The sequence below is a fragment of the Daktulosphaira vitifoliae genome, unplaced genomic scaffold (assembly GCF_025091365.1).
Source record: "Daktulosphaira vitifoliae isolate Bord-2020 unplaced genomic scaffold, ASM2509136v1 Scaffold_1, whole genome shotgun sequence".
NCBI classification, from domain to species: domain Eukaryota; kingdom Metazoa; phylum Arthropoda; class Insecta; order Hemiptera; family Phylloxeridae; genus Daktulosphaira; species Daktulosphaira vitifoliae.
The window spans coordinates 58,000,348-58,016,854 of NW_026099572.1; the positions used below are offsets into that span (position 1 = coordinate 58,000,348).

General features: G+C 24.8%; 1 protein-coding gene across 1 annotated transcript in view; it reads left to right on the plus strand.

Annotated features, from left to right (window-relative positions):
* Nucleotides 1-2,965: 2,965 nt before the first annotated feature.
* LOC126895272 (orexin receptor type 2-like) overlaps nucleotides 2,966-16,507 on the plus strand; it is a 111,059-nt gene continuing 97,517 nt past the window's right edge. The window contains exon 1 of the mRNA XM_050666954.1: nucleotides 2,966-3,362. The gene's annotated coding sequence lies outside the window, so the exon portion shown is untranslated. The remainder of the gene's footprint in view (nucleotides 3,363-16,507) is intronic.

Below are 16,507 nucleotides of genomic sequence, written 5' to 3' on the forward strand. Positions count from 1 at the left end.
AAACCGTATTCCATATGTTGTTCACCGATGGACGATTGTTGAGAAATGAAATTCAGTAAGATAAAAATTGGTCTAAACTCTCGTTAAATTCGACAAATGTATAACGCACAAAATAAAAATACCAACAGGTGACGGTCGTTTTTCTCATTACCAGTAAATAAAATAGGTTTTTGGGAATACCGGCCACACGGGTAGTGGGCAATAATCTAAAAGGTATATATATATATATATATATAGTTATAAAAGTATTCACTATAATATAGTGTATATATGTATAGTTATATTATAACTATGCACTGATCAATCGTAGTCACAACAAAATAGCGGAATTAATACGATAACAGTGTAGATGTAAAATAGTAATATTACTTCATTTTTTTTTCGACGATTATTAATTTAATTTTGCCGCCTCAATATATTTAAAATATTTTGCCGCCTTAAAGCAATGCATGACTTGCTTGTACCCTAGCGACGGGCCTGATTATGGTATGGTTGAGTACTTCGTTGTTACATATAGTGTAATACTAAACGTAAATTTATAAATACAAGTTTTTAAAAAAAATTATCCAATTTGAAATAGTTAGTAATATTCCGCTTTGAATAATTTTTCTATGCGATATTCTTAAAAAGACACAATTTAGTGTATTAAATGAGAAGTGTGGACAACATTTTCCCGCGTAATATCCATTGATCGCTATAATTTATTGAAATAAATTATAAATAAACACTTTTACATTAGATTATTATTATTACGCTTCATTTTACTGTGTGGCTGGATTTTTATCTCATTGCAACACATCCAGTAATCACTTTTATCCTGTGCAATAAATTATGTCATTTACATTGTTATAAGACATACACTTTTCAATTTTCATCAATGTTAATTAACACTAAGAGATGAACCATTGATGATACTAAATATACTGTCGACATAATATCTGACGATCACTTTTATCTCCACGATAAATTAGATATGCCACTGTTGGGGTCACTGTGTGTGCCTTTATACCGATTATTGGTAAACACTTAAAGTCCCGTAAGGGTCGTCATTCTCAGTTTATGTAATCAGTCGACAGACAAGTTTATCTCATAAAGATTCACTAACTATATCTAGATAGGGCTATTAGATGGTATATATGTTTAATCAACAACTGTATGATAAATGTTAAGAAAATAAATATAAAAGTGAATATTGAAAATGCTATTATAAGTAAACGAATATACAACACAGTAAACAAGAAACAACATACGATTGGATTATAGTGTAGAAATCATTAGTAATATGAACGGCATACATCTTTTAGAATAAACAGGTAAGTGAAAGCACATTTCATCTCCGCCTGTCATAAGATAAAAAAAAAGTAACATATATGAGAGATATCACAGAGTATTATTTTATTATTATTATTATTATAGTTATTTTGTTTATGTACTGTTTGTATATATATATATATATACACATGTGAATTTTTTTAACATCACCTATTCAATTACTTACAGAATAAATATAATTGAAACATTTTTTTTTTTTTTTTGTTTATCTTTAGTTACATATTCTTTTAAATTAGTAACTTTGTAATACTTTTTAAGTTCATCCCTTATGCCCTTTAAGGATGTCAACTTTGTTTTTTTTTAAATGAGAACACATACTTTGAATTTAATGAAATGTTTAAGTTTTTAATTTAATAATAAATGACATTTGAATTTTTATGACGTCGATATTCACAGGTACACAGCATTCATTATCAATGGTAGTAAAGTACATTGTTGTGAGTTTACAAATACATTAATTGTCAATACAGAAAGTATATCTTTTGATAGTCATAATTTACAATAAACACTCCGAGACTGTGACAGTGACGTCATAAAAATCCAATTAGCTGCCTGTTTTTGTAATCCCTTGTGTATTATACATGAATATTAACTCGAAAATTTGAAACTTTAAATGTTTATATCTAATAAACGAAGACTTATATTAAAAATTCTAATATTTTATTAAATTTAAAATTTGTATTCCCATTTAAAAAACAAAGTTGACACCCTTACCAGGTATAAAGGGATGAACTCAAAAAGTATTAAATAGTTAATAATAATAATAATGTGTAACTAAAAATAACAAAAAAAAAAAACTGTTTAAATTATATTTATTCTGTGAGTAATAGAGTTATAATAAAAAAAATCACCATGTATATATTATAGATCAATCATAATGATTGTCCCTGGTTATATATAATAATAGTAGATTCTATAGTATTCAACTTCAAAGGCCAAAAAGCTTGCTCTGAATCAGGGTAGAGACGTATCTTGAATTTTTTCAAGGGAGAGATGCAAACAAATTTAAGCGTTACTTGCTATTTTGTGTCAATTGTATTATTTGAATATTTTTTTTTTTAGGAAACAACATCACTTTGAGAAAAAGAGGACATGCGCTTCCTACGCCCTTTCCTAGATTCACTATTAAAACTGGTTTAATTTAAAATGAGCTCGATTTACTCGAACTCACGTTTTGTTATGTGCTTGTTAAGGTTGCTAATATGTTTAAAATAACCAGCATAGTGGAGTCGTGGTCCCATTTATGGTGACATTAGATTCTACTAGATAAAAACAATAAAAACAAAAACCTTCTCTACTTCGCATTGAAGCTAAAATTACATTATATTAAATATTTTTAAGGATATTGCAGACAATGATCGTAGTTAAGCAGTCCCTGTACATTCTTAGGCGTTTAAACAAATCATTGTGTGGAATATTTTCAGTAACCAAAAGTAATACATTTTTTTGTTTAACATATAATAAGGGAAATCTATTATTGCATTAATCATCTAGTATTGCATTCCACATTTTTAGCACTATCAATTAGTTGGTTAATAGATGAATTAAAAACACAGAATTGTGCTAGACAAAATTTTTTTTTCTTATTAGGTAATATTTCAGTATCATCAAATGATATGAAATGTGGCTGAGATATAGCCGGTAAGTGTGCGCAGTTGAGTTAAGCGCACAATAGGCGGTAGTGGTGATGATTTCGTGAAAATCTTGTCGTTCTCTCACGTTGCCGCGCAAATCGTGTTCGTCCGTAGTCGGCATCCTTGTGCTATGCTCAACTTCCGTCGTAAGCACCTCCGATTGATGATCTGCACGTGTTTTACCAAAGTAGTTTTCGCTGTGTGCTGATTGTCCAACGATACATTTCGGGTTTGAACAATTATTGATGTAGATTTTTATCATCACATTAACATGGCTTGCTCAAATATGACTTGAAAAAACAAGCCGTAGTGGACTATTCATAACAACTACCTATCAATTACATTGAAATTCGTCAACCACGAATGGGTACCGGACATTAATGCGCCTAAATCAACGTGAGTCTTATTGTATCCTAAAACAAGTGCGATATTTACTTACACGTTAATTGTCTCTGTTAATTACAATTATGTAGACACCATTTGAAATCTACTGATAAGAATATTCATTTCAATGTCACATGTAGAAAGAAATACTTATATTTTAATTTTAAACTTGACATTAGCTTAATATCAATTAATGCCTAAAAAATTTAAAGATATAACAATTTTAACTTTTAAGACTTTTCGAGTAAATTTTTTTGAAAACTTATTTTTATTAACGCATAAATATTTACAATACTGTACTAAAACTCGTTTTTTTTATCTACTAATGCATTTTTATCGCTAAATTGACAATTATTGAGTAATTATACTAATATTCAAATGGAACAGTGAGTAGTTATTGGTACCATGCAGTAAAGGTTCGTTGTTTAATTAATCTGAAATAGAATACATTTCTTTGATAGTTTTACCAAAAAATATATCATATGCTAAAATATGTTAGCACCGATATTTTTAAATAACATAGCTTATGTTTTTAGAGGAACAGTTTTTTAAATGCATTTCATTGATAAACATTTTAACTGACTTCAAAAAGTGGATTTCAAGTATATTACACACTTACTTTTTTTTAAGTACTGATCTTATTCAAAATAGGGATATAAGAAATTACTGAACAATCAATATAATTAAAATAAAATTAATATGATATATATATATATATTGCCGTGGTAAGTATAGAACATAATTATAGATAAGGTTTACCATTATATTTTACGTTCAATTTACTCGCATGAATCACACGTATTATATTTTGTCTAGAATAATTTTGGATTATTGTAATTTTCCAATATTTTATGAGTGCCAACACACACATAAATACATAATTAAAATGACTAAACTACATACACATTTACATATCCTTAAATATCTCTTTTACAATAATGTCACTACTTGACAAATAGCTTTGCTTTTGTATAGTTTATTTTTGCTATTTCCCGATTTGCCAAGTCAAGATAACAGCTGTTGCAATGGTACATCACCCACGGAGCTATATAAAATTTAAACAATAAATATACAATATACAAAAATGCATAAAGAAATTTATTCTGTCGCATTGCTTCGTTCAACTGTGTGTAATTTGAATATTTCGTATGCTAATAATATGTACACTATTAATTCCTTCTTGTGAATACTATATTAATAGTATAATATTATATTGATATATTAACTTAAAAACAAATCATATTTATAATTATAGACATAGAAATTTTAATATTAATAATAATAAAATTAAAAATATAACTACAATAGTTTCAACCTTAGGCCATCACCAGGTTAGTAAAATAAAATATGAAATAATCATATATATATAAAAAAAGTTAAAAGAACACTACTCATATCTATAAAAAATGTAAAATTGGTGTAAAAAATAATATTGTAGGTATAAATTTGACTGTATTGATATCTATTGGAAATTTTTTAAAGCTCTGAGCTTACTAATGTGTTCTTAGTTTTTTTATTTTTTTAATATTTATGTTTATTTATTATTTTAATTTAAGTTACCTGTAGATAGTCTAAGATCAAAACCATAGTATTTACATTTATAATTTTATAATACTCTTGCTCTTATTTTTATACTGTTATTGATAATTAAATTTCTATTTCTATTATTATAATTGAGTATTATACTTATTTTATATATTATCATATTTATTAAAAATTACATGATTTTTACTTTAAGAGCACGATTTTTAGAGGACAAGTTACCGGAACGTTATTCTTTTTTAATCATATGTTACATTAAATGAACTTTAATTTTAAACAATTTAATATGATGCAATTTGTTCCATTGTTATACAATAAATCAAATATCATCCATTTTTACAGATAATTATATGGTTTTATGAGATATGCTTATATAAATCAATATTTCAGATAGTTTTTTGATTTTTCATCTTAAGGAACATTGTATTAGCTTTGATTTAATGTAAGCTTAAAGAAGTCGGATTTTTGGAACATTATTAAAAATTAAAAGCAAAAAATTTTTATTTTTTAATTTTATAAGTCCCCACAGTACCTTGGCTAATTATTGAATTTTTAAAAAAAGTTTTTTGTCGACAAGACAAATTTTTGAAAAATATAAATTGAAATGTTGTAATAATATTTTTAATTTTCATTAAATTATTTCAATATAAAGTGAAAACTATAAATATCAACATTGATTCTTTTATAACAATTGAACGTAATTTTTAAAAAATATGATACTGATAGCTTTAACTAAATACGTGTTGTGATATGTTAACGTACCATTATGTAAAATCGGTTCTGTAAAAGTGGAGTAATTGTTTAATATAACACACACGAAAAAAGATTACACAAAAGCAAAACCAGTAGTTTCTCAAAGTAAAGAAGCCAAAAAGCATAATCATACCTTTTTGACAATTTTAGTAAAATTTGTATATACAATAAAATAATAAGTATCGAACCCATATGTTATACATGACATCATTTGAATTACACTAATAATTATTAGTTTCATATATTTAGCTGCAACGACACATACACCACAAAGAGATTAAACTATAGTATTTATATAGTAGATTGCTGTCCACAAAAAGAGAATGCTGTGGCAAATCTTAAGCTCTAAAAACATACTTTTTGTATCTTAACTGGCAATACTGTTTTTGCATTTTCTAATCAAATAGTACCATTGTCGACTATCTTTCAAAAATTATCAAATCTATAAATATAAATGATTCAGTTATAACAATAAAAAGGCTACTCAATATTGCCAAATTAATTATCATATTAAGTGTATTTTATTCAACGCCAAATCAAACCATAAGAAATAAATTAAAAAAAAAAAAAATACAATATTAGTTTCTACTTCTCCTATTAACGATTAAAAACTGAAATAAAGATAGATCACTTTGAACATGTTATGAACTTTAAATGCTAAGTATAAATTACATTTTTTTAAAGTGTCCATTGAAGAACATATACCTAATCTCTCCGAATCACTAGCCATAAACCATATGACACCAACTTAGAATCTTTTTCATTGATAATTAAATAACCTGTTTTATGTATAAAGCATTCGGTCACACTTCTCAAAAAAAAAAATTAAGAACCTATCAGTACAATTTTAACAACTAGAACTTGAAGAAACATAACTAATATAAAACATGTTATCTCCAATAACAAGTCTTTTTATGCAAGTCCTTACCTCAGAAATAGGAATGGATTGAATTAGAGAATGTTTATAAACGACATATCAAATACAATCACATAAAAAACTACGAGTCCTAAAATCACTACACAAACACAATACAGCATACCTTAAAACAATAGTAGTCAAAAAAAATTATTTAAAAAAAATAGTTCTCTAGAATACTTTCTAATTAATGTTGAAAATTTACTAAATCCTGCTGAAACATCCTTTAATTGTAATCCCAATTATCCAATAAGTTATACAATATTTAAAAACTTTATCAAAAACACTCAAGATCACAATGACAAAATAACAATATTACTAAATAAATGTAAAAAACATGTATGATTGAAACTATTAAAGAAGCATGTAAATTTACGATTATGGACTGAAAATTAGACTTATCAAAATTTAAAAAGCTCTATATAATAAATCCATATGAAATTAAAGACCTTAAATTTTCTTTTTATAAATATTATAACTAAAATATATGTAATTATTGAATAATAAACAAAATACCTACAAATGTTAATATTTTACTTTAAGAAATAGATTCTCTATAATTCAATGGAATATAAATAATGTTTTTAATAAATGAAATCCATAATATAATCGCGACTCTCAGACCACTAATCTACTGCATTCAGGAAATAAACTTAAAAGAAAATCATAAAACCCAACTTTAAAAATGACACTGTTTTTTTATTATAGTTTATGGATTTTGTTCAAGTTGGAGAGTGGCCTTGTTTATATTAAACTTATTAGGAAGCTAATAAATACAAATACACACTGAAATAGAATTCATAACATTAATTGTAAATTATCACTAATTGCAAATTATACGTAGCAGATAACAAAATTATATATGTATTTTGAAGTGTTCAGAAAAATTAATCGGCAACTGCCCAAACCATTTATAATTATAGGTGATTTCAATCTCCAAAATATTTTTCGGAGCTTAAATATACTGATTATAAAGCTAAAATAATTGAAGAACTTCTAGATGAAATTAAATTTATATAACACTACTCAACCACGGTGTACCTACTAGATTTAATTTTACAAATGGAACCTTCTCAATAACTAAAATTACCATAATTGACACCAGTATTACGCACCTGACTAATTCGAGCGTACAAAACTGGGGTACCACTATTGAGTTGAAACTGAAATCATAATAAGATATAACAAACCATCACCAAACCCAAAATGGAAACTTAAAAGAGCAAATTAGAATCTACACAAAGGTCTTATACAACATGAATTACAACAGTTACCATCAAACATCCCTAGAATTAATTAAAACATAAGAACATTTACTGCGAGCAGTTTATATTATCAAAGAAAAACATTCAATTAAAAATAACATGAGTCAAGTAAATGTTCATAACTGAAAACAATAAAAATGAATCCTAGAAACACAATACATTAACTTTATAAGATTTGATACACTACAAACAGTAAGCTAGAGTAAAATAAAAGTAATAAGAGACTTTAACAGTATATCTATACAAGTAATAGAATAACCTTACTTACAATGGTAATTTACCAATTCCAGTAGACAAAGCAGAAGCTTTAATTACATATTTAACCAATAATCAAGCAAACGACTTCTTAGAATTTCAAAAGAAAACAATAATATAATTATATCATTATATTATATAGCTCATCATCATTACACATTTTAAATTTAACTTTTAACAACTAAGAATTCACAAATCGCTTATAAAGACTCAAAGCAAAAGCCTAAACCCAGATAACACTCTTTTTAAATTTTTACAAAACTTACAATCACATGTTATTTTAAAATATCTTTAATAAAATTCGAACTCAAAAAATATTTCCAAAATCATAACGAAACGCAATAATTACACATAAGTTACCCACAAAAACCTGGGAAAAATGTACTATGTTCTTCAAGCTACTAACTATTTCTTTAATCTATTTTTAAAATACTAGCGAAAATGGTTAATACAACACTAGCAACTCGATTACTCTTTAAATTATGTAAAAAAAAATTATTTTTGGTATTTTTTTGTTACATAAATTTCTTGATTTGTTAATTACTAATTACTTTTTTTATTCATCTTTGATACCTTATTAGAGTGTCAACTTAATTTTTTTTAATATCAACGTACATATTATCTATTCTATAAAATGAAAAATGATCTAATTAAGTAAATAATTTGTCGATAACAACATTTGATCTATTATTTCAGTAATTATTACAACATTAAAATATAGACTAGAAATGAGGGACAGGTATAGCAATATTTATTAGTTTATATTATATTCATTAAAATGTTAACTAATTTTATTACTGTTATTTAATGTGTAAAATTTTAAATCGCAAAATTAGTGTATTATAATAATGGTAATGTCATTCTTAGGCTAATTGTGTAAACATCTTTTGTTTACCCAAAGAAAAATGAAGAATTCCTACCGTAATTAGTAATTAATAATCGTAGTAGAATTTGAATTGTAAAATATATACATATCATAAATATTAAGAGCAATAAAATCAGGGACAAATAATTTCGGTTTTTGATCGTTTTTCTTATATCTAGTAATTCAGTTATCTATATACATTTTTTAGTACATATTGAAAAATAATTGCAATACTCAAAAATATTATGAATCCTTAATTGAACTTTGATTTAAAATAGTTTAAAAACCGAAATTAATTGAAACAAAACATATCGATTAATTTCGGTTATAAAACTTTATATGGTTAAATTTGTAGTTTGGTTAAGGTTTTAAAGACGATTTCATATTACTTCCGGTCTCAAAAATTATTAATTTAACAAATAATTGAAAATAAATTCAATATAGTTCAACTAACTTACTAGATATGGTAAAAATTTCCGAAAAACAGAAATAATTTCGATTTTTAGACTTGAATTAAATAATAAGTTGGTCAAATTATTTTTTAACTATTAAACTAATTCTTTGATCTCCGAAAAAAGTAAATTTCATCAACTTCGGAGGGTATCGTTTTGAATCTAACCAATATTTTAAAAGTTATAAACACATTAAAAAATTTAATTCTATACCCCTTCTCTCTCCTTCTAGACAAGAAAATGATCTAAGAATAATGCTGGTCGATAATAACATTTGTATCAGTATTGAAAAATATATTAACAATTCTATACTTGACAAGAGGAATTGTGATGTTCAAAATTACGCAGTAAAAATAATAAACGGCNTATATAAGTATTATAGTAATATAAGTATTGAAAAATATATTAACAATTCTATACTTGACAAGAGGAATTGTGATGTTCAAAATTACGCAGTAAAAATAATAAACGGCTTTAATAACTTCAGACCATATTTAATATAGTTTAATAATTTTCTTGTTTCTAATCTAATTAGACATATATTTTTCCATTAAACACAAAAGTTTACAACATTTTGTGGGGGTGAGGAAAGGGATATAATCAAAATATTTTTTATTACTAGTTTAAAAAGAAATATTCTATAAGATACTGTCAAGGATATTTTCATTAAGTTTTTTCATGATATTGTCAACTACAATTGTTCAAGGCAGATTAAGATATTTTAAATCATTGGAATTAAAGTAAAAGGCCTATTCAGTAAATATTTTTGTTCAAGTAATTAAATTATAACCAAAAAAATACCAATTTAATCGCTAAATGTATTGATTTTTTTAACTATCATTCCGTTAATCCAAACCCGAGATTGAAGCTGTCAAATGTGAATAAAAGAATCTTATTCATAATATGTGTTTAAATTTGATTAATTGTATTTTTCAATACTTTTAATAACTCATTTTTTTTTCATATAAATTCTAAATATTAGAATAAAAATGTACTCTAGAGATAATCTAAAAAAATCAATTATTTTTTTTAAAGTAAAAATGTTTTTTTAATGATTATTGAATATTAGCTTCGATGCGAAGCTTAGAAGGTATTGGTTTTACTAGGACGTGTTTTTTTTTTGTCTGTTACCACTTTTTCTCAACATTCACTGGACCGATTTTGATGAATAATATGTCAAAAGATCACAAATCGTATCTTATCGAAGACATTGCCCTCAAAAATTGAAAAATTTTAAAATCGCTAATTTTCAACATTTTTTAATTAAAACTGCCATAACTTTTTTAAAAATGACCAAATCAATATAAATTTTTTTTATAGATGTATGATGTCTTTACCTATCATTTGGTATATTTGTGTGAACATTTGACCCCTAACCTGGCCACAGAAGGAATTCAAAATGACAACTTTTTCACAAAAAATTAACATTTTAAACTTAACATTTGAAAGTGTTCCAGATAGTCTGATACTTTTATATATATCTTAAATTAAAGCTAATATAATATACTTTAAGATGGAAAAAAAAAATTCTGATTTATTTTGTCTTCATGGCGAAAATGGTTACATTGAGCTATTTTTGTGTTAAAATTCTCCATTTTATATTTTGAACTTTAAAATTCCGTAACTTTTTGAAAATTGTATGGATCATTATAATTTTTTATGACGATTACTATTTATTCAAGGTGATTTAATTGTAATAACCCACTCAATTACTTACAGATTAAATATAATTAAAACACTTTTTTTTTTTCCTTAGTTACACATTATTTTTGAATTATTAACTATGTAATACTTTCTAAGTTTACCCTTTATACCTGGTAAGGATGTCAACTACATTTTTTTTAATGGGAATACAAATTTTAAATTTAATAAAATATTAGAGTGTTTAGATTAATAGTAAATGACATTTGAATGTTTAGTATAATTTTATTTGTTTATTAAATATAAATATTTAAAGTTTCAAATTTTTGAGTTAATATACATGTATAATACACAAGGGATTACAAATACAGGTAGCTAATTGGTTTTTTATGACATCGATATTAGAAGGTACACAGCATTGTTATTTTCAATGGTAGTAATGCACATTGTTGCGAGTTTATAAATACACTAACTGATAATACAGAAAGGATATCGACTGATAGTCATAATTGATAATAAACAATTACGTGGCTGTGTTAGCAATGCCATAAAAAATAAATAAAAATATACTATTAAAATTCAAATATCATTTACTATTAATTTAATAACTCTAACATTTTATTAAATTAAAAATATGTATTCCCATTTAAAAAACAAAGATGACACCCTTACCCGGTATAAAGGGAGAACTTACAAAATATTACATAGTTAATAATTCAAGAATAATGTGTAACTAAAGAAAACAAAAAAAAAATGTGTTTAATTATATTTATTCTGTAAGTAATAGAGTGGGTTATGATAAAAAAATCGTTCTGTATAGTTTTTTCATTTGTCATCTTTTTTTTTTAATCGGACCATTTCACTTTATAAAAAGGAGCCAAAACTTTAAACATGCGTGTAGAAACTAGTACTTTTTCAACTTAATTTTTGAAAATATTTCCGAAATACTAACATTTTTATATATATCTTAAATAAAAGCTTATGAAATTTACTTTACTATGAACAAAAAAAATTTGACCTTTGGACTTGTTTTCATGATGAAAATGGCTACCGTATTCAAAAATATGCTATTTTTATGTTAAAATTCTGGGTTTTGTATTTTAAAATACCTTACAACGATTATAGACCATTAATGGGCTATAATGGGACATCTTACTTTTTTGAAAATAGTCTTATCTTTTTAAATATTACAGATAATTTACTTCTGAAATACAGAAATGTATTATACAGATTGTTCAGTAAGTAAGGAAACAGGCCAATTGTTACAAAAAATTAAAAACACCGTTTCTTATAATAAAACATTGAAAAATTAGCCATTTTTGGAAAAATAACTTTTTGTTGTTCACATTCTATGTTATTATGAAAACTATATAAAATATATAGTTTTCACTAATAACATGGAATTACAATGTTCTTTTTAATGATTATTAAGTTTTCTATGGCCTAACATGTTGCTTCTTGAATAATAATCAGTAGTTTATTATGATGTATTGTCGTAAATCGTGAATATATCTAATTTTTTATAATCATATTAATTTAGCTTCGATGCAGAGCTGAAAGGTATTAATGTTACTATGATGTATTTTTTTTTTATCTGTTGCCACTTTTTCTCAGTTCTCACCGGACCGATTTCTTTAAACGATATGTCAAAAAATCACAAATTGTGTCCAGTTGAAGAATTTACATTAAAAATTTAAAAAAATTTCGTTATCTCCAAAAATAGAGAAAATACACCAAAAAATTACAATTTTTAAAATCGTAAAATTTCAAAATGTTTTTTACTCTTTTTTTCTAAAAATTGGCATAACTTATTGATAAATGAACGAATCAAAATAATTTTTTTAAAATAAAAACCTTACATATTTTCATCTCATGTGATATAAATTTTGTGAAAACCTGACTATTTATCTGTCAACAGGGATGGATTCAAATTAGTCAATTTTTTCAACTTAATTTTTGAAAATGTTCCGGAAATACTGCGTCCTTTAAACATAATTTAAATTAAAGCTTATGTTACATACTATAATTAAAAAAAATTGTCCTTACGACCTATCTTCTATGTTCAAATTACCGTTGAAATTAAACAAATATTAAATATTTATTCATATATTGCACTTATGAATCATAAAACTTGTAATCAGAGTATAATTAAGGAAATAGAAGATCATGTAGCTTTTGGAATAATTCACTAATTTTTTAAAATTAAACACTATTTACAGATTTGCAACGAAGCATTTCTTATAATAGTGATTTTAATCACTGTCAGATGAGGCACATGGAGTCAAAATAGCCTAACCCAAAAAAGTGTAATTGCGCAGGATAGGCATTTAAAGTTTTGATTATTTTTCAATATATATATATATATATATATATTTTAATCCACTCCAAGGAAGATAATAACAACTCATTAGTATGTATAAATCCTTGCCTTTTAAACCATCTATAAAATATTAGTCAATTAAAGTTGGTTAAGTTTTTGATGTAGGTTAGGCCACTATAAATTTTGAAAATTTTTTATTAAATAGAATTTCCTGTGGTTTAGGCCAACTTATTGGAAATTTGTTATTCACTTTTATTCACACAACATAAAAATACTATGAAAATAATTGTATTAGTTTATTAGTAACTTTATTAAATAATATTGTAATTATTTTTTAGTACAGAACGATTATTAACAATGATATTGTTACTAAACTTAACAAAACAAAAAAACACTTTTAATAGCGTGTAACAATAATTCAGTTAATAATATTTATTTTTAATAAATTTGACTAGCTTGAAAATTTGGTAGTTATACAATTTTAACATTATTATCACATAATACAGTCTTCAGTATTGAATAATATTAATAAACAATATTATTATTGTTACAAAACCTAAAAAAATACAATAAAAATAGCTTTTAACAGTATAACTCACTAAAATTCAGATGGCCTAATCCGCTAGCATAGGGTTGGGCATCTATGATTCTGAAATTATATTTCATAATCACAATGCCAAAAAAAATTTATGTAATGCCATCTAGTGAATAATTTTTTTTTTTGTGGGATAGACCATAGTGGATTTCAAATATTATATCAATCTGAAACGTTTTATCATATAAAACAGAATTTGATTTTTTGTGGGTTAGGCTGTTTAGGCTCTATGCGCCTCAGATATCATCTATACTTGTCCTCATTATACCAAATCGACACTGTACTGCGTCCTCACTGTGCTACCGTTTTTATTTTCAATATATTTAATTTACGAATAGAACTAATTTTTGGGTAAACTGTTGCTGTAGTAATACTTTTTTTGCACAACACATATCGTGTCCAACATAGATGGGTAAACCTACCGGAATCAAAGGTCAACCTGTAAGGATAGCCCTATGGGATCATTGCGCCGTAGGCGCGTGAAGATTATATTTCACCGGATTTGGGTCAGCTAAATAAAGCCTAGTATAAAGTAAACCAATGAAATAAAAATTAAGCGTGATAAAAAATATTTTACAATAATTGAGATTTGAACAATTTTCTGATATACTAAACAACTGAAGATCTAAAAAAAATGTCTATAATAGGTTCATCAATGACGTTAGACTGCTTTAAGTTTTAATGTATATCCAAATGATTTGAAGAATCAATGCATGAAATGATATGACGTCATATGTGACCTTAGCCGAAGTGTTATTTATTATTTCAGAAATTATTTTACTTAGTATTAAATAAAAAATGTTTGCAATTACTTCAAATATAATAAACACTTATGCCACCAATAAATAATTCCTAAATACCTCACTTTATGGGATTTTTTTCTTCTGCAAGGTGATCGGTTTATTATGAAATAATTGATTATTCTCAAAATAAATAAAATATTTAAAAAAACAAAAGGATTTCTTATAGTTGCATATATATTTTGATTTAAAAACAAGTAATAACTTTCTCGAATCATCCCTTATAACTTAAAGGAATGTAAACTTTATTTTTTTTTAATAGCAACATAGATATTTTACTAGCTTCATAAATAGAAAATAATCTAATCAAGAAAATGACTGGTCTTACAACTTTTGGATCAATACTTAGGAAGTCTCATTTTTATACCTAGGCGTGATGAAGAGTACACCTGGCAAATGACTAGTGATAAAAATAGCAGAACTTACTCCTCATCTTACTTTAAATTGTAGGTTTAATTATTTATCTAGGAAGAACTATTATAAATATTAGACTAAATATTTTCCACAAAAAAAAATAAGAATTATTATTAACGGCGTAGAAATATGTAAAAACATTCAAAATTGAGTATTTATTTAGTTAATATAATTTTAGTAACATTAGATGAAGAGTGTTCAATATAATATTTACCTTATATAATAGAATGTTTTTTTATCATTGTTTCAATACAACTTTCAATCTATAATTATAAGAAAAATTAAATATTAAAAAATGTCTATTATAATTTTTACGTATTATTTACGATGATATTATAATAATTATTAATTTATTAGTTTGTAACATAAATTATATTTGAATACAAATTTATTAATTTTGATTAAATTTTATGATTCAGTGTTCTGTTGGTTGAATTCAAACAATTACTAAATTCGTATATATATATTTTAAGAGTTAAAAAAATAATTTCTGTTATACTTATAAATAAGTTATACTACTTTTAAAGTATACTTATAATCTCATAGATTCCTTAAAAAAATCGTTTAATTATCAATAATAGACAAATATAAATAATTATTTTTTAATTAATAATAAGTTATTACATTTTTAAAGGCACACAGAAATTTAATATTTTAAAACTTATTTTTAATCATATATGTTTGAAAAATCTTTTTATATCTGAATGTTAGTGCAAATCGACACATACAAAAATTATAATTTATAGCATTATATATAATTGATGATGTAAGAATTTATTTCATAGCAAGTTATACTTCATTTACGTTAATTTGATTTTCTCTGTAACTTTTAATATTCAGCTATAATATTTATCAAAATTATAGCTTAATTGTTACGTAATACATCTTTACATTATTGTACATTTGATTTATTTTTAATATACATATATATATATATATATTATATAGATTTACAAGATGATTGATTTATCGTTAATCACTAGATTTTTTCTTAATAATAATAATTAAGAGAATTTTTTTAGCTTCGATGCTGAAAAGGTATTGGTTTTACTATGATGTGTTTTTTTGTTTTTGTGTCTGTTACCACTTTTTCTCAGCTCTTACCGAACCAATTTCTTTCAACGATACGTCAAAAGATCATAAATCGTATCTAGTCAAAGACATTATCCCCCAAAAAATTAAAAATTTAAAAATCGCTAATTTTCAACATTTTTTACTTAAAAGTGCCATAACTTTTTTAAAAATGACCAAATTAGTATAATTTTTTTTTTATAGATGCTTGATATCTTTTCCCGTCATTTGGTATATTCTTTTTATAAATCATACCCTTTACTTGCCC